Source organism: Stegodyphus dumicola, chromosome X2, assembly GCF_044657685.1.
Source record: "Stegodyphus dumicola isolate Sdum_Otavi_A_Nest chromosome X2, ASM4465768v1".
NCBI classification, from domain to species: domain Eukaryota; kingdom Metazoa; phylum Arthropoda; class Arachnida; order Araneae; family Eresidae; genus Stegodyphus; species Stegodyphus dumicola.
Window position 1 is genome coordinate 130,083,980 of NC_140781.1, and position 19,901 is coordinate 130,103,880.

General features: G+C 30.4%; 1 protein-coding gene across 1 annotated transcript in view; it reads left to right on the forward strand.

Moving 5' to 3' along the window:
* Nucleotides 1-11,633: 11,633 nt before the first annotated feature.
* LOC118202788 (doublesex- and mab-3-related transcription factor A2-like) overlaps nucleotides 11,634-19,901 on the forward strand; it is a 38,232-nt gene continuing 29,964 nt past the window's right edge. Inside the window, exon 1 of the mRNA XM_085809222.1 lies at nucleotides 11,634-11,771. The gene's annotated coding sequence lies outside the window, so the exon portion shown is untranslated. The remainder of the gene's footprint in view (nucleotides 11,772-19,901) is intronic.

Genomic DNA, 19,901 nt, shown 5'->3' on the forward strand with positions numbered 1-19,901 from the left:
AAAAAAATAAAAGAAAAGTATAAAAGAATTTCTAAAAGATATTATCTCTATGTCAAGAATCTAAATCTAGATCATGGAAAAATATATTCTGTTATTCTGTTATACATGTTACTTAATGAGTATTTGAATATTTAATTGTATAGGAGAAATACAGAAAACATAGAAAAGTGATTAAATTGCATAAGAATTTGTTACATGCATAATTTTTTCTAGTGCAAATGACAAAACTAAAAGAGTGTGTAATTTTTTATACGTGCGACATTTTTTTTAAGCTCAAAGGGTGTTAGCCCAGGTCTATTAATTTCGTTTCTGCATTTTGCGTCGAAAACTTTAAATTACCGTTTCACTTTTCAAATTATTGCCACCAAATATTATCGTTCTGCATTATGTTTAAAGAAATTAAATAAGGAAGAATCTGCATGAATGTAAAATATGTTTCTCGCACTGTGAAAAAACAACGGTACTTAGAGACATCAAATTTTGAATAACGTAGTCCTCCACTCGAACATGGGCATCTGGAAGCACTAATTTGGAATTTGGAAATTTTTTTATTATCAATTTCATATTTTGTAACACTAACAAACTTTTGATTACAAACTCAACGATTTCAAAGCAAGCAATGGCAACACTGCCAAAAAAAATTATTTCCAGCGCGCGAGACTTTGTATCGGATATTCTAAGATATGCTCATTTTAAAATTATTTTGCGACATTGCTGTTGAATTGAATTTTATGGCTTAAGCGCGAAGAACATGATATTTAATAAATAAAGGTAACACACAAAACGTTAAAAAAAAAAAGCCCCTTTAGACGTCATATAAAATCTGAAAGCTTTCAGATTTTTTTTTTTATTTTTTTAAATTTAAATTATATATATATTGCTTGGGAATGTGGTCTGAATAACTTTATTTCTCACTCTAAAATATCTAACCTTGCACACTGGGAAGTCAGAACATTTAGATTCAGACACTGGATGTATTTTCGTCAAGTGTTAGCAAATGTAGGGGAAAACATGTCATATTCTTACAGCTTTCTTTTTCTCAAGATATTTCGGATGAGAATTCTTGTACACGCTCTGTAAATTTAGCGGAGCCATCGAAAGCAGAGATGGCATGGGGAGGAGACCCCCACTGAGTAGGTAGGTTTTAATTACCAGCGTTGACGAATTTCGTATCAGCTCTGTTCTTGTGTCGAACATATGACTCCCCGTCGTTTCACCATCTGCTTCAGCTTACTGTCAATCTTCCTGCGGAGTAGGACGCCAAACTCCCGAGGATTTGAATAGTCTCTTTTGGAAGCGAAAAGATTTGAGTCACAAAAGGAATTAAAAAAAAAAAAAAAAAGAAAGAAAAGAAAAGAGAAAAGAAAAATAAACAAAATTTAATCATCATTCTTATGTTTGAATTAACAATGAAATTTATGCTCATTAATTCGCAATTCATTTCTAAAATTGTATTTCTTATTTATTTAATTATTTAAAGCAGGCTAAGATAGACAAACGTTTAAAAAGGTAAAATCAATTTAATGATGCATCATAACATGTGTTTTCATTTACATTTAACTATCTAAAATTTCCGTATTGCTCGGCTGCTTTCTGTAAATGGCTAAGTAGAAAACCCGATAAACAGTGGTATTTCGTCTTGTATTCGGTTTCCAATGTTTAAGCGCTCTGACTACACAGAATTTTCGTAATTTTTCCTTTGTGTAACACGAATACGGGCGCTTTTGCAAGATCTCCAAAAAGTCCTTCTTTACCGAGGCAGGTATTCCTTGAATGCTTGGCCCTTATTAATTTTATTATTAAAGTATTAATAGAAATAACTGTGAGTATTCAGAATGATGTTCTGAAGTAGGCGCACTGCAAAAGCACTGCTAATTCCTTTGTATTTGTTTAATTCTTAATCTTATAATGATAGCAGCTCTATTGCACTTCAATACAATAAAATGTTCCCCTTTCTTTACGTATTTTTAAAGTTTTACATTTATTTGTCTCTGCCTGCAATCCGATGTTCATACTTTATGTATCAGTATAAAACTTTCTCCCTCTTTTAGAAATTCATTTTTCTTCTTATCATTTCTACTAAAAATTTTTGGAAAGTAAAAATTAATTAGAATTTTGTGATTTTACTGAAGGAGTTTATTACTCATTGACAAGCAAACTGAAAGATTCCTTTTCCCCTTTTTAATATGATATTCATCCAACATGACTTAAAGCAGCATAGTGCTCAACAGCGGCCGAGTGGATAAGATCGCTGAACGCAACTATTTCGATATGGTTTCGAATACTGGCAAACTGATTGGCTGCATGGTTGTTTTCTTAGGCCCCTTTTCTCTCCGTGTGTAACGTAAATACAAGCCTTCCCGAAGTCATCTTTGCCCATTGGGCCATTGTGAAGCTTTGACCATCGCAAAGCCATCTTTGCCATCATACGAGATAGCCTTCGTTTTACATTACGTCATAAGAGATAGCCTTCGTATGATTTGGGTTTTGAAATAAACAAACAAACAAACAAAACAAAACAAAAAAAATCAGGTTATAAACTTTAAGAAGATTTTAAGATTGTGGTATTCATTGCATGTATTTCCGTGTGGTTTTTCTAATTTTTATTTAAGTTCCATTATTTACCCGTTATTTTAAATAAAAAGATGCTAATTTGCCTTCTGTTTCCTATGTTTGTTTGTTTGCAGATATAACATTGTTGAAAGCATTATCTTCTTCTCTCCTTCAGTGAGTTGCAAAATCTGCATTTTAATAAAGCTTCTAAAATTAGCTACGTGTTTGTCGTATTACACTCTCAAGAAATCTTTCATAGGATCAGATGAATACAGCGGTGTGCTCTTTACTCTAATATCTTTCAAGCTCATTATAGAGATTCGTGTTAATTTAAATTTTGTATATGATGCCTAGAGAAAGAATAAACTTTAAAAGAATTTTTAAAAAAACTTTGAAGATTTTACATTACGCCTAAAGGGGTGTTTTTCAAGGTTTCGTGTGTTACCTTAATTTATTAAATACCATGTTCATCGCACTTAAATCATAAAATTCAATTCAACAGCAATATCGCAAAATAATTTTAAAATGAGCATATCTTTAGAAGTTCCGATACACCATGTTGCGCGCTAAAGAAAAAAATGTTTTGTTCCATACAGTGTTGCCATTGCTCGCTTTCAAATCCTTGAGTTTGTTAGTCAAAAATTAATTTTTACAAATTTTTGACTAACAAACTGTTAGTCAAGTTAAAGTGTTACAAAGTGTTACAAAATATGAATTACGTGTTACAAAATATGAAAATAAGTTGCAAAGTGTTACAAAATATGAAATCGATAATCAAACAAATTCCAAATTCCAATTTAGGGCTTCCGGATGCCCATATTCGGTGGAGGATTACGTTATTCAAAATTTCATGGCTGTATGTACCGTTGTTTTATAACAATGCGAGAAATATACATACATTTATGCAGCTTCTTCATTATTTAATTTCTGTAAATATAACACAGGGTAATAATATTTGGTGGTAACAATTTAAAAAAAAACGGACATTTAACATTTTAGACGCAAAATGTCAAAACGAAATTAATAGCCCTTCTGCTCAAAAATAACGCTCAATAAATCTACTTTGATTAAAATTAATGTAAATGAAATATGAAATGAATTTAAAGAATTTGTTGAAAGTCAATTTGCAGAAGTAGGAAGTTCAAACTATAAGTAATATAAGTTAAAAAATAGATCCTTGTATTTAGTCAGTCTGACAAACTGTTACCTTTAGCTGAGACATCATGACAGCTCTGGAAATATCTGCTTTTAGATGTGCTTTATATATAATCTACTTGTACTCCATGGAAGTTACAAACCGGGAACAAGATCAAAAATGATAGGCAGATGTAGAACTTCAAACTGTTTTCTCATACCGAAGGATCTTTGAATAGACGGTAAACAAGACTTAATAGCGATCACGCGACTTCTTTAAAATTTGCAGCTGTTTTTTTTTTTTTTTTTTTTTTTTTTTTTTTCAGGCTCGAGTTTCTTAAGTGTAAAAGCTAGAGAAGCTAGAGAAAACACTAGAGAATGTCATTAGACTTCCTTGCCACTACAGCGCTTAAAAACAAATCAACAGTTTAGTGACTTCACTGAAACGATTTCAAAGCAGAACGCTGAAGCAACTTTGCTCACTCATTAGATCTCAAACCGCGAATTTGAATTTAGTTTCTTAAAAGTAATGCCCCAGGCGTGCACTTATGTTGCGACCGCAGCTAATTCTCTCGCTTGCTGTCAAGAGGCAATCCCTGTGTGATAAACTGAGCGATTCAGCATCTGTGACACACAACATTTGGAAATTGAACCAAAAGAGCGAATAGTTGTTGCCAAGAGTATAAAATAAGGCTCACGTATCGAGAGGCGGAAGAAGTATGAAAGCGAAGGTTAGATATATAAATAGCGATAAATCCCTTTCGCCACAGTTGCACTTTTCGACAAGAGGACGAAATCCACCTGCCAACCACTTCCGCTCACCCGCCTCAGCACGATGGAGCCAAATCAATTCTCCAAGCGTCGTGACTATCCCAGTAAAAGAAAATGAAAGTTCTTTCTGTGTACTAGAGAAGTATCTTTCCTTGAGCGAGTTATATCTTTCCTTGAGCACCCCTAATTATTATAGCTTGTAAAATCTGATCAATTTACATTTCTTTCACAGAATTTTACTATGAGGCATGTATTCATTGCTGCGTATTACAGAGGAATTTCGTGCCTAACAGACTCCTCCTTACAATTTTAAACTATTAATTCCCTTATACTCAGTTTTTCCTGTCTTAATGTATAATAGATGTTTGAAAAAGATTAAACGACTTAGTATTCATTAATTTAAAAGTCAAGCAACAAAAATCAGCGTTGTTTGACTTAATATTTGTTCGGCGTGTTATTTTATCTAAATGACTTTTTACTTAATAAAAAGAAACAATGAAAACATACGTTTCAAAAGTTTTCGTTAATATATTTTATTTACTTATTTATTTATTTAAAATTTCTACAAACTGAGATTTGTGACCTAAGTTTATAGTTTCGAGTTTTCTGACATAAAAGGTATCTTTTGAAAATTTACATTCAAAAGCGCGCATTGGACACGTGAAGATATCTCCAGAACAACTAGTGAGTTAGGTTCCCTAACTCCCCTATTTAAAGCATTAAAGTTAGGTCAGATATTTTTGATCACATGACAGGGCCTGCTCCCTAATTAAGTTCGGGTATAAAACACATTTTCCTCACTGAATCTCCCCTCCCTAGAAATACCGCATTAATATACAAAAGCTGCGTCTGTTTTCTTAAAATGGAAAAGCTGCGTCGTTTCCTAAAAAATTTTCATGGCCGAACGTGTCGTAGTCTTAAAGCTATTCTTACATTTGTTTTCTCTTCATTAGAATACTTGAATCTAAAGAAGAGGGTCATGGTTTAAATCTAATTTAGTTCTAAATTAAACTAAATTAAATATATATATTAGTAAATAGTTCTAAATTAAACTAAATTATCTAAATTAAACTTAACCTAACAAAAATATTCGTGGTTTACTTTTAATTAAATTTATTTCACGGTCTTGTTCATTTAGATTTAAATTAACAGCTTGAATATTTAATTTCCTTGATAACTCTCATTCATAAAGTATAGAAATGTCTTTAATTTATAAATTAGGATAGGCAATTGATCAAGGCAAAGCAGATCTAAGTTATTTTCATAAGGGAGCTTTTGTGAAATAATTTTAAAGAAAATTTGCGCGTATTCAAGTTACACAAGGGAAAATTCAGTCAAATCCCATACCGCCAGCCCGTTGATTTCAAGTAGAATCAGGGCAAACTACCAATATTCAACAGTTTCAGACATTCGACCACTGGTATGCAAAATAAAAATTTAATTAAATACTTTTGTTAAATTTTTATGATAATCATGTTAATATGTACAGTAATTGTATAACTGATAAATATTTGCTAATAAAAGTAATCTCTTTCTGACTTTTTGATTTATTTTATAACTTGAAAATTCTTAAATTCATTTATATAATTTATTTCTATGTGTATGCTCTTTCAAAAGGACTGCGCAAACAACAAGCCCGCCTATCTGAAAAATTTACTAGCTTAATACATACGGTATCACAGCATAAAGAAGAAGTTATATAAAAGTTCAAACATTAAGGAATTTTATATCAATAGCAGATTGTTTCTTAAAGTGAGCACACTGAAGATATTTTATTTTATAGTAGCCCAATAAAATATTCTTTCGAATATAAGAGCATTTTAACAATGTCTGTAATGGATTTTTATGTATTACAATTTTATGTATTACAATATATTTTTCTGTGAACGAGCTTAAAAGTGTTTACATGTACATATGTGTGTGTGTGTGTACAGGATTTATTCAGATGAAATAGACTTGTTGGTAAGGCTTTAACATTACGTATAATTTTACTACAGAACACTAGGTTGTTAAACCGGCTGTCAGCCGCCAGCTAGTAACGTCCAATGAAAAGGCTTTTTGCTACTTGAGGTGTTGATAAGATGCTCTTAGATTAGCAAAATAATTATGCAGTACTTTTAATGATAAAATGTAGTTACAAAATTATGTAACACAGAAAATTATTAGCTTACCATATGAGATATAAACTTCGTCTTAAAATATGAAATACTGTTTTTGCAAATCAGCTTCAATGCAGAATATCACGTGAGACATAAACATACCGCAATCACTTTCATTCCCTCTTTCTGTTTCTATTTCCTTTTATTTTTAGGCAAATTTTGTGTAATTTTATTGAGTTATATTTATTACATACGTGAAAATACTCAATTATTCAAATTCATGATAAAAAAATTTTTTAAAAAAATTCAGCTTTTCAGTCAGCTGTAAAATTACTTGCACAGAAGAGAGTTCCTTTTATTTATCTATTTATAAATGCAATCAGCCTTTTTTTTACTTGTTAATTATTTACTATTAATTTATGAATATGAATACACATTTTTACTCAAGTTTTGGTATTTATCAAAATTTTCTATTTTGTTTCAATTTTTTTGGTGTTTAATTTATAAAAAGACATAAAAAGTAATCTATAAGCGTACATATGTATTTTCGAATTTTGGAAAGGAAGCGGTGAGAATGATCTTCTAGCGATGGTGAAAGATGTGTGGGACAAAACAGTTTGAGAGCGGCTGGTTTAGAACCATTCTCTCGCTTGAATAATATCGACAATCTCTGAGGCATAGTTCCAGTTACATTCCTGCATAACTTGACACTGGGCTCGATTATATTTTAAATATTTATAAAGCAATAAAGATTTATTAAAATGATAAAACTTTATTGTTTCTTTTCTGTTGGAGTGGAGCAGTATTTTCTGCTAAAGTGGAGCTCTGCTAACTGTAGAAGATTTAGCTAAATTTTCCACAACTAGCAGAGTACGCAGATTTGGACAGCAGTTTTATAGCTTTTTATTGCACATCGGTGAAACGTAGGTAGCCTTATTCACACTTAAAGGATATGCATTGAAAAACGAGAAATATAAGTTAATTATTTATACATATACGAATAACATGTAATGATGGGGCTAAATCTGAAACTTCAATTAATGTCCAGTATTTCTTTATATAATAACAGAACCACGTAGTGTCCAGTATTTTTTCATATAATAACAGAACCACGTGTATTAGAGAATTAAAAAGTTGAAAAAAGAAATGCTTTCTAATGGAATTAAAATTTTAACGATTATAACTTTAAGTATATTCATTGAAAAATAAATTAATAAAATTTACTTTGATTAGATAATTTTTGTTGAATAAAAATACTCAAATTTTCATGTTAAAAAGTATTTGATTCTAATAAAATGCTGCCAAAATTCTTTACATTTAGAATCTTTTTACATATAAAATGCCTTTCTTTTTACATATAAAATGCCAATTATACATAACAAAAAATTCTTTCAGCTTCTTGCTGTGTCTCTATGAATTAGTAACTAAACCCGTATTAGTATTACTTGTAAAACTGAAATTTTATCCCTTTCTTAGTTTTAAATAATGGAATGTTTAGATGTTAGTTAGATGAGCATGTTTTAGATGGTAGATAGTTATACATTCTTACTTAAAGATTGTAATTCTATTTATTGTCTTCAATGTTTCCTTAATTCTGCGTTTCTAATACCTGATTTTTGCAACTCTATTTTAATTTGATCAATCAAAGGCTAGCAGGTGCGAAGAAATATGTCTGTCTACTAGGTTCATTTTCCCAGAAATTAAAGGTCTCATAATTACACCGTACATCTGATCATTTTGATGGAAAACAACGGTTTCTATATCGCTAGGGTGTTGTGATAGATTAGAAAAAGTTTACGCTTGCGGTAGACATTTACTCGACTGCTAAGTAAATATAAGCTTTCTTTAAAATAATATAACTAGCCTTATTTTATTCTTGTTCTGGTAACTTTTCAAAAAAAATCGGCATTTTTCAGTTTAGATACCTAGCTTCAATGTCGCAAGTATCTTCGGAAATTCTTCAACAGCAATACCGTCATTTTACCGAATATCTTAAAGTCATAGTTTTGCCCGAACTTTGAACAGAAAAAATTAACTATGGTCTGCAGTAAAAGTTCATTAGGTACATTCTCACCATATTTCTTTTTTCATACCCTCAAAAAGTCTCAATGATTTCTCTCGAGTTAGCGTTAGGTTTGCTGGATTTAATTTAGTTAATTATGAAAAATCATTTGAGGGTTTAGGTTGATGCGAATACAAATAGTTGTCTTTCTGTCTCAGTCGTAACATGAAACTACGCTTCTCTTTATTCGACTGCTTTAACATTTCTCTTCCTAATAATGGCTCAAATGTTTAAACAATAACCGAAGCTAACGAGAATAAAGGTAAAGATTAGCAATGAGCTTAGCAATTTATTTAAGCATAATTCAAAATTCGTACTGCTGATAATTTATCTGCTTTACACCAACGTCTGAGACCATCAGCAGCCTACTCTGAACCGGTCCGCGTTTATAGAGAGGGTTGGCTGCCTGGGAGCTTTCATGGTTTTCCCTCATATGTAACGTGAATACAAGCCAGCTTCCCTTAAAATATTCTCCACGAAAGTATACCGTTTACATTGGTATAATCTATTATATAATCCAATTCAATAAGCCAATTCTTGTTGCTAATTTTCATCATAGTTCAAATGCTAATAATTCCTTGAATAATCCCAGTTCCTTTATTATTTCCTACTAATTATTGCTTTGCCTGTTCCAGTTGATGAGTTATTTATATTTTGAGACTTTCGCTCATTTTTTTTATTTCATTTTTTTACTCCTTCATTGAAAAATGAAAATAAAAGTATATTAGGCAATGAATACATTTCATCAGCTTGCTCTGCTACTTTAATCACTCTTCTTTCTGACATAAGCTAGTGAAATCATAAATAGAAAATGATTTTCCTTGAGAAAATCTGGTAAATAAAAATTTTCACAGCAGTTTATTTTCCCGTGAACTTCTGAAGAAGTCTGAAACATGAGTTTTAATGTTCACATTTCACCTAAAGTATATTGGTACACAGATTGTTTCAAATTATCCTTTAGAAGTTTCCACCATGTTGGTGAAATTTTTAATCAATAGATAATTGCACATAATTTCTACACATTTTTAACGAGACCAAGTCAGAGCAGTAACCCATCTGTGTGAAATGCTATCAGAAATATATTATTTAATTTCTCTAAAAAAAACGTTTCATTGAGAAGCCTTTTATTATGCTGCCTTTAATCTTCGCCACATATCACAATTAAGACTTTTGCTTTTTATTTTATTTATTTTTCTTCTCATTTTATTTACCTTTTTTAAAATTTCTATATATGCATGAGAGAGCATTGGGATCATTGCAGATGAAAAATAAAAACGTCTTCGACTATGGATAAATTTCCTCAGAACTTCATTTCAAAAGGAAAAAATATATATATATATTTCACAACGGATGAGATTTAATTTCATTATAGTTACTCACAATAAAAGCTGTTTTAAAAGCATAGTTGAATTTTTGATATATAAGTAATACTGCACTTATATATAAGTGACAGTGCGAAAACTATATTAACGAAAACTACGTTTTTTTGAATTCCGGATAGGCGAAAAAAATGTCTGAGATAAAATTTAAATTCTTACTAATTTTTCGTTGTATTTACAGATATAGAAGAGCAAAATGTTTTTCACTAAAACTTAAAAGTGCATTTTCAGTTTTCTACGCTATTCAAAGAAATGATCACATTCAGCGGCAAGACTGTTGGTTTCTATCTAAAAATAGAAAAAATAGAACTTTCTAAAAATTAGAAATTTCTAGAAAAAAATTTCAAAAAACTTCTAAAAATAAAATAAAATTTTAAAGCATAAATTGAAATGACTGATTCATAACTTTAGAAAGAATCAAGTAGAGATTCAGTATGAGAGAAGCAGACAAAAGAGAGGAAAATTTCTCATTTCCTCACTTTTCCGAACTGCCGATAACTAAGATTTAAACTAAACCGTCGGTAACTTTTCTTTAAAGTTTTTCTTTTTTTGGGGGGGGGGGGGGGGCGGGGGGTAATGCAAATTCTTCCCCAAAAGTGTATGTGGGAATTTCTTTTGTCTACACATATTTTAGTTTAATGTCTTATAATTTAGCTCATTTGCTTGCCCTCCCCCCCCAAAAAAAAAAGAGAACAGGTTTAAAATCTATCTTGTCAAAAATTAAAATTATCCTTGTATAATTATTATTTAAATCAAACCAAATATTTAACATTTTCCTCCCCCAATCTAGTTTTCGTTCCTCTTTTTTCCATTTTTAAAGAATATGCTTTATTGTTGGATCAGATTCCCCAATCAGGTCCCAATGTAGGATGCTAGTAAATATAAAATGATTCAGTACTGGATAATTAAAATACTACATTTTCTCGTGTATAAGCCGCAAGCAAATTTAAGTCATTGGTGCAGCTTATAGACGTGAATGATCATAGTTTACTATAAATTTATTCTATTAGAATTTACTATGTTTTTGGAAACGAATTTTTTTTAATTACAATTTTAAAAAAAGTTGAATTAAAAATTAAGGACGATGTACGCAAGAATACGTACTTCTTATTGTTGTGATAATGCTTGTTGAAATGCCATTTACCTGAATTCAAAATTACATACTTGCTTTACAGCAAGAATGCATTTTCGAGCCTCACTGGAGAGAGATGATTGAATTTCATATTCGTGTTGGCGGTAAAGTGGTGAACCATAATTGAAAGGTATTCACTCCTGCCTGTCCTCTGGAGCCAACACCCGCGAAAAGGCGAAACGCTAAAATAATGTCATAAAGAGCATGTTTCGTTTAGACTTCCGGAAACGCATCCGGAGATTAATGTAAACAAAAAGCAATAGCAAAAGTTTCACTCAAACGGCGAACCACTCTCAGTGTTCAATAAGTGACGGAGGAAAAGGGATGTGTACAATGTGTCGAAAAGCGCTTTGATTCGAGGGGACGACACAAACTGCGCAACCTCTGATTGGTACGATCGTACCCCGCCTTCCGAAGAGACAAGCCCCTTTTCTCACTCAGCCCCAACTGACGCCCTGAACAGGTAAGAAGCCGAATTTCTTCTGCTTTCCGTTTCGCGCCAACGGGGGCTGGGCTGGTTCCCAAACTAAGGAGAACGAAGTTTTTTTGATTTGTGTTCATTTTATCTCTGGAAAGAATTACAAATGATGGGAATATTACAATTAACTTTGGATGACTGATTAGAGCGACGAAAAGCTAAGGTTAGAAAATTTTATATATTTTAGTGTTAATTGCTTTTACATATTATGCGCTTAAGCAGAATGCCTAAATCAAGATTTTTTTTATTCCTTGCTTTTCTTATCTGTGCTCCAACTTTCATGAAAAATTGCTTAACTTTGATTGGAAACTCGGTGTTGATCATTTTTACTATTTGTATATTTATCGTGCATCCCATTAATTACTTACGATCATAACGAAACGGTCCTTTTTATTTTTTATACCCCTTATTCTGTTGTCTTCTGGCTGTTTAACTTTTTTATGCAATTTATTCCCTTTAAATAAATATTCATAAATTTTACAGCGAGACGCTCTTTTCCTATAAATAGGAAGATAAGAATCCATTGACTGAATGGTAAAATCTAAATGATAAGCAAGCAATTACACAAATAAATGATAGACAAGTATTTATACAAGTAAAATTTATTATCTATTGGTTCTTTAGCTATTAATTTCCCGATATTTCTCTATCTTTTTGGGTAGATACTTATGCAAGGTGACTAATAAAATATCCAAAGGGATGCTAGCATTTCTTGCATCTACATTATTTACTAAACATAACAAAAAAGAAGATTGCATCTGCCCCTCTAAACCTTGATATTGCTTTGGGATTTAAAGCTTTAAAATGTGTTTAAAATTGTTAAAATATTCTCCAGTGTATGTAATACTTGTGAAGAAGGAATGTTACAATTACTTTCCAGAGTTTCTTTTTTTTTATTTTAGAATTTATAGTTTTTTAAAAAGAATATCTCATATTTTCTGTGGAATTTTTTCAAGTAGCGTTTTTTAATCTATTAAAGCTGTTTTTTAAGCTGTTTTAAGTTGTTTTTTAGCTGTTACAAGATTGGCCACTATTTTTGTTTATGAATCAAAAGGAAACTTAACTGATCTAACTCCATCTTTTGACTTTGAAATGTAATTATTATTATTTGAATCAATACTCTTTATTTTATTTTCATCCTGTCTTTCCACCATTTAAGATTAAAAAAAAAAAAAAAAAAAAAAAAAGAAGGAAATCGGAATTTACAGTAACCAAAATATGTAAAAAAAAGAAATCAGTTCGAATGTCATGAGCGGATGAACAGACTTAGATTTCAGGATAATTAAAGATTTTTAAATATGTAACGTAGATTTAATACCGTGGTTGCTCGTTATTGCTTATTTACATTTCAGAACCTTTGGTTTGCTTTGTTTGTCATCGTTAATCTCTGAAGAGATCGGTAAGGAACTCTAGTAGGAATGAACGAAGAATCTGTTTATTTAGAATTTAATTAAACTCTCAGTTTAGAATTAGGAGAGGCAGTCTACTCATTCTGTTGGCTAAGTGAGATGGCACATTTTACTTCTTATTTTAACATAAAATTAATAAATTTTGATACCCTGATTTGATAATTTTGTTGGTGATTCCAGAAGCAAAAACTTTGCTTCATAAATTAATACACTTAGGGTCACGATAGAACCTTGATAGAAGTAAGTTTGCAGTAGACGCTCAGAATGGAAAATTAAAAAACGATTTTACAATTTGGCTTACTGAAACGGCAGAATTGGAAAATGGCTAACATAAACGTATTCCTATTTTCTTTTTCTCAAGTTGAGCGCTAAATATTCATGTAATCTTAATTACAGCTTATATTTAGCAATCTTTTGTTAGGTTTCTTCATTCTTCCCTTATTCTCGTTTTCTATCTAAGTATTGAAAGACTGTTAAGTTTACTAAAAGACTCATTGCAAGCCTTCCGTGTGCATACAAATTTACTTTTCGACTGCAAATTTTAGACTAAAAGTACTTAGCTTTCTTTCATACAGAAATTTTATTTAGTTCGTATGCAGCGGACCTGAAATAATTCTGAGTCCTGAGATTTTGGATTTAATTTAGATATTTTATCGGGGCTTTCTTAACTTTAAAAAAAAAAAATCTGAAAGTAATAATATATTTTAAATTATGCTCAAAATGCAATAAAAAATTAAGGAATTAAAACTTTATTTACAGTTGTTAAACCACACGTGTATATTTCTTTTAAGGGAGAGAAATTACGTAAGTTAAAATTTTTATGTGATGTTCCTAGTCAAATAAGTTTTATCTGCATTTATACTGAAAAGTTAATAATTGCTCAAATCCCATGTATTGAAACAGTGAAGGATTACAAGCTCACGTTACTGTGATTGAAAATCTTTTTTCCTTATAATCTTTGTGGAGATTCGGAAAATATCAGAGGTATAGCAGCGATGGGTCTTATTAAATTTGTTGTTTTCTCTCCGGGAATCGAACCGGGTCTTTAAACTATTTGCTTTACACATACGAATTATGAGCACGTGATCGGAATGTCTTAAATTCCTTACATTTCCCCCAAGCTAACGGAAGAATGAAGAAATAGTTGGCTAATCGAAGTCGGTAATGAATTATTGACAAACTTTTTTAAGTCGAGCCATTCTGTGCGGACATTAGGAACAGGAAATATTGTTAAATCCACTGTGATTTTGCTGTGAATCAAACCAGTCTTTTCATGTTACTGGTCTAATGTACTAAACCAGAAGAATTCACGGCAGGAATGATTTTTTCAAGATTCTTTAATTATACTTTCCTTTATCAAAAGAAAAAGAAGCAAACGATGTGAAATTTATAAAATTTGTTTTAGCGATATCTTATTTACCTTCAGTGTAGAAATAAATTTCATATGCAAACAAGGGTAAATATTCAGATTCTTTTAAACAGATAATGCAATTTTAACGAATCATTTAATGAACTACAAATATGTTGTATGTATAACTTTTATGCGAGGCATTTATAAGGAATTTCTAATACAATTATAGACTTGTAATAAGTTGAAAAACCCGAATGCACAGCTTTCTTTATCTAATTTTTAATTATATTGATTTAGATGTGATTATTCAAGACCTCTCCTCGAACAAGAAATTTGCAGTTATTCTCTCTATCTCTTATTTGGATTTAAAAAGGATAATTTATGCAGAAAACTTACTATTTACATATACTGTACTTCCTGAAACGATATTATAGCAATTAAAAAAAGGGGTGAAGCAGATTGTTAACGTACCTAATTGTAATAACCATTTTAGAAAAAGAGAAGAATAAAAAATACGAATTTGGGACATCCATAATATAGTATATTTAAGAATGTTAGATAACTCATATAAAAATACATGGGCTTAACTGCATCCATTTGTTCTGAACTCATACGAAATTTTTTACTTTGTACACAGTAAATGCATACTTAATATATTAAAGAATAAAACGAATGCACAAAAACATAGAAAATGTGAACTATACTTAACAGAAAGCTTATTACTTATCAAAAATTAATAGATGCCATCCAGAAAGTGATTCGGAAACCAAGAACTTACGAAGCATTTTTTCGAATATTTCCACTTCTTAATCAGTAAAAAATATCAATTATTAGATGATATCCTATATATATCAGCATGTTAAAATCAGTTTAAAGCAATAATTGTCCTTTTCGATATTTCGAAGACTAGGCATTATTTTTTAGAGATATTTAAAAGAAACAGTCTTTAATCGTTGACGAAACAGAAAAATATCTGTAAAACTGATAAATGAATTATCTACTTTAATACAAAGTAGTCTGACTGATGTCAGGAAATTGCGCTTCCAAATGGCATAGATATTTATTTTCTGTAATAAAACGATTTTAAGTAGGTCGAGGAAATTTAAATTGAAACCTTTTGCTTCCTTTCAACATTTTATATTATGCATAAAACTTTTGTTATCTTCCGTCCATTTCTTTATAAAATGTTACAATTCCTACTAGGAATAATTTTTAATACCTTCGGAACAATTTTTTTCACTTTTTAAAATTCATAATCATTTTTCAATAGTTTTTCTGTACCGGTTCAGTTAATCATAGTAGTTTTATTAGTGTGGGCAAATCGCAATTCCCCATTATGAAAAAAACCCAATACATAAAAGTCAAGACAATTCATATTTATTACTTCATTGAAGAAAGAAGAAACACTTACCCTTTTACTACATATAAGATATTTCTGAAGCAATGAATCACTGAAAATTAAAGAAGCCCAACCATGCAACACTGAAAATAAAACTGGCTGAAAATGATCTTCAACTAGTAAAAAGTGGAGGGTAGAAGAAACCATGGCATCGGTTTTATGTAAAATTTATTTAAAAAATAGAAGTAACCAAAATGATATGAATTATATAGGCATCAGCCAAATGCATTTTTCTATTATTCCCTCCCTCTCACTTTATTATAAACAGTAATGTTCTTCCCAAGCAGAAACAGAGTTTTTTAAAATAAAGAAATTAACATCTTACAGGATAGGAAGTGAAAACAACCTTATAAAATTTGGAATCTTCATTGTTCAAATTACGGCTAGGGAAACTTCACAAACCGCAAAGGAATCTTGGTCTAAAAGATTAATTAAGCATGAATTTTTGATGCTATGGCCATGAAATATTCTGCCTTTAATAATGTACTTGGTTTACAATCTAAATATAAAAGGAGAAAAAGAAACTAAATGAAATGAATAGAAAGGAAACAGTAAAGAGAGTACAGAAAAATATTTTGTATATAATATATAAATACTATTTCTTTTCATGTATGAAACTTCAGTAAAACAGGGTTAACCATATAAAAAAGAGGCTAAAAATTTTTTAACATGTAATACACAGTATAGTGTATATAATAATCTCTCGGAAAGAACTTGGTTTAATATCTTAGATCCAGTTCTGCGCTAACTGTTTAAACTGTTGCAAAAGAAAGAAAATCCTTTATTTGAGATACTAAAGCATTGTTTGTAAAATTTGTTTATATAGGATATATATGGTACCTGTCATACTGAATAATCTAGTTATCTCTTACCCAGTATGAATTTGATTTGTAAACGAATTTTTCAGTATGCGAGTTAATAAACATTTTTAATAAGCATTCCGTTTGTTTGTTTAACTGAATACAGCAAAATTACGATGGCTATTCATTAAGCATTCTGAAAATTGAATTAGCTGCAGGAAATTACTTACTATGGATAACTGATAAATCAAGTGGCAGCACAACATTCATTTTACGATTTAATTACCGTAATATTGCTGTGCATGTCTCAACAGACATTAGCAACTTTTTCTTATGTTTTTAACTTAGTTATTGTTCTTGATACTATTTTCCTTTATGAAGCAAGGGCTAGTTTCTAAGTTAGTATAAAGTTCCAAGTTTCCCCCGCCCTTTTTAAGTTTGCTTAGGTTGTACTTAGCGTATGTTCAAAAAACATTGGTTCATATGACAAGGCTTCTATTTTACTAACTAGAAAAATTTATATGTCATAAAAAATGCAAGCACTAAGGGGGAAAAAAAAAAGGAAGTCAGAAATTTATTGAAAGCTCCTAGCTCGTATTTAAGTATCTAGTTTAGAATTTCATGCTGTCACGCGTTTCGAATTTCGGAACAAAAGGGAGATCTTTCCCGAGGGTTTCACATTTTTGTAGCATCATGCTTTTAACAGTTAAATATTGATTTTCAATAAGTATGTCTGTTCCTAACAAACTTAAGATTTTTTGTATTGTTTTCAAAAGTCTACTTTTCCTCCAGTATTCCTCATCATATCCTATGGGATTATTCTTTCCCTCCCCCAAAATCAAACCTTTTCTCTTTCACACACTTATAACAATTTCTCCTTTAACGGCTGTTCGATTTTTTGGGGAGGGAAGTAGGAGACTTAATGCGATATTTTTTTCTGTTCTGAAGGGACTGAAAATATTATAAACTGATAAAGAAAAGCAAGCTGGAAACTAATACTAATCGTACGTGATACATACTGTCGTAGATTTGATTGGAAACTGATAGAGAGAAAACTCTTAAAATATGGAGAAGTATCCATTAAACTGCGCATCGGCCTTTAGTATCACGTAAAAAAAAAAAAAAAAAAAAAATTGTTTTTTATAGTAAGTTTAGGGTTTCGTCAGGGAAATTGTGTTTATGTATCATTTGCATTATGACGATTTATGCAAGCATTTTGATATCGAGCAGCGTACAAAATTAAATGAATTTATTAATAAAAAACTGAGAAGTTAATATTGCTGTGAAGCTTTACTTATACGATCGTTTTAAAGACAAAATGCAATTGTTTTCCTTAGATTTAAACATTGGGTAGAGGACCATAATCATACAGTTTTTAAAAATAATACATTCGGCTTGTCGAAATTACATGTTGCTTTATGTATTTTATAAACTATGTTTTAATAATACATTCTCTTTTTAATTTTCACCACAATGTTCATACTCTATAGGATCTGACTTATTTTAGAATTTTATTGTCGTTTTTAAAGATTGTTTCATACCTAACAATGAACGACTGATTTTAAGTCTGAATCTCTGTAAGTGCTTTGTTTAAAAGAGCATAAAAATTGATGATTCCTGAAGCATTAAATTATTACAAGCTTAATCAATAACATGAATGTATGAATACATTTCAAATGTAAATATTAGCAATGATCAAACTTGGCGATTTGCAGTGGAAAATTTTGCAGAAGTAGATATATTTTAAACTATTAATAAGAACAGTTATCAGAAATACCTCGTAATTATTTCTAAGATAAAATTTCTCGTTTATTTCGCATCATTCAAATATACTGCATGTTAAAAATAATAAATGAAAGTACACCCCGTAAAACTAAAGGTGAAACATCGAAGAACAAATATTCTTACAGGCGTGAAATTTAAGGTTAAAGCATCCATAAAGAGTGTTTACCAAATAAATGGCAAATTCAGAGTAAAGTTAAGGCAGCCCCAGTTGTCGACTGGTTATAGCCCCGAAGCATACTTAGTTACGTCTCGGTTTCGTAATTTGGAGATAAGACTGTCTGGCTGTTTCATAGTTTCCCTAAGAGTTTCATGGTATATTTCAGATCCAATGTCTGTTATCTTCTATCAAGGATTTTCTCTGTAAGCTGAAGGCTCTTGAGTACTTTACCTTAATTAATTAATCAATAAAACAGCCTTAATTATAGCATCCTGAGATGAGAATACTATCGCATTAACATTAGAATATGCAAAAAGAAAAGATTTCTCTAAGCGTATTCTGAATGTGGATAAAATTCTATTCACCAAGGGAAAATTTTAATTTTTTTAAGGTTTCAGGTAGCATAAATAGTAAAAATGCAGTTAAGTGATGAGTTTTTTTTTTATCACTTAAATACACATATGAATGTTGATCTGTCTCCGAAAGTAAAAAGAAATACGGGATTTGGAGATAAAATTTTAAAAGAAATATAAGAAAACCCGAATTAAATGCAAGCAAAATACAAAAGATATAGAATATTCTTAAAGAAATGTTAATAAACAGAGAGAGTAAAATTAGGAAAGCAAGTCAAGACATAAATGCTATTTTACCTAAAACGCTTAAAGAATAATTCATTGGTATAATGAGATGGTTATTAGACAATGTCCAAGTAGCACGGCAACGTCGTAAAAACGTTGCAAACTGGTCCGAGAGATTGCAAAGTGGTCGGGGTAACTTTTACGACGTCTTTACAACGTTGCGAAGACGCAAAATATTATCCGTTGCATCTTGGCAATTTGTCGACGTCGCTGAAACGTCATGATATGACCGCTTTTAGACGTGGTCGTTTAAGCATCTTTTTCATAGTACTTTTTGAATTAAAAGAGACTAAATCTGCCCTTTGAAGAATCTGAAGTCCGCATAAGATTTATTTTCCAATGTTTCATTACTTTATTTCATCTAAATATATTAATCTAAGGTAGATTCATTTAATGAAAAATAAATTTAATATAAACACTTGAGTTATTAAATTTAATTAGCACTAAAAATACGTGCTAAATTATTGTTAAAATTTTGTTAAAATAATTAATACTTAAAATATTTTTTATAAATATTATAGCAAAACATTTAAAAATGAAACTAATCTATAAAGTAAGTTATTAAGTTATGCATTTTATATATTTTAAAAAATCATATTTCTGAAATCAATGCAAATCATATGATAGCAATTATTTTACTGCTGAAATGACTTTATTTATTATTTTTGAAATAAGAACGAATTTATTTGAATTAATATGCTGACATAATATGAAATATTTTTACCGAATACAGAGCAAAAAGTACAATTTTCGC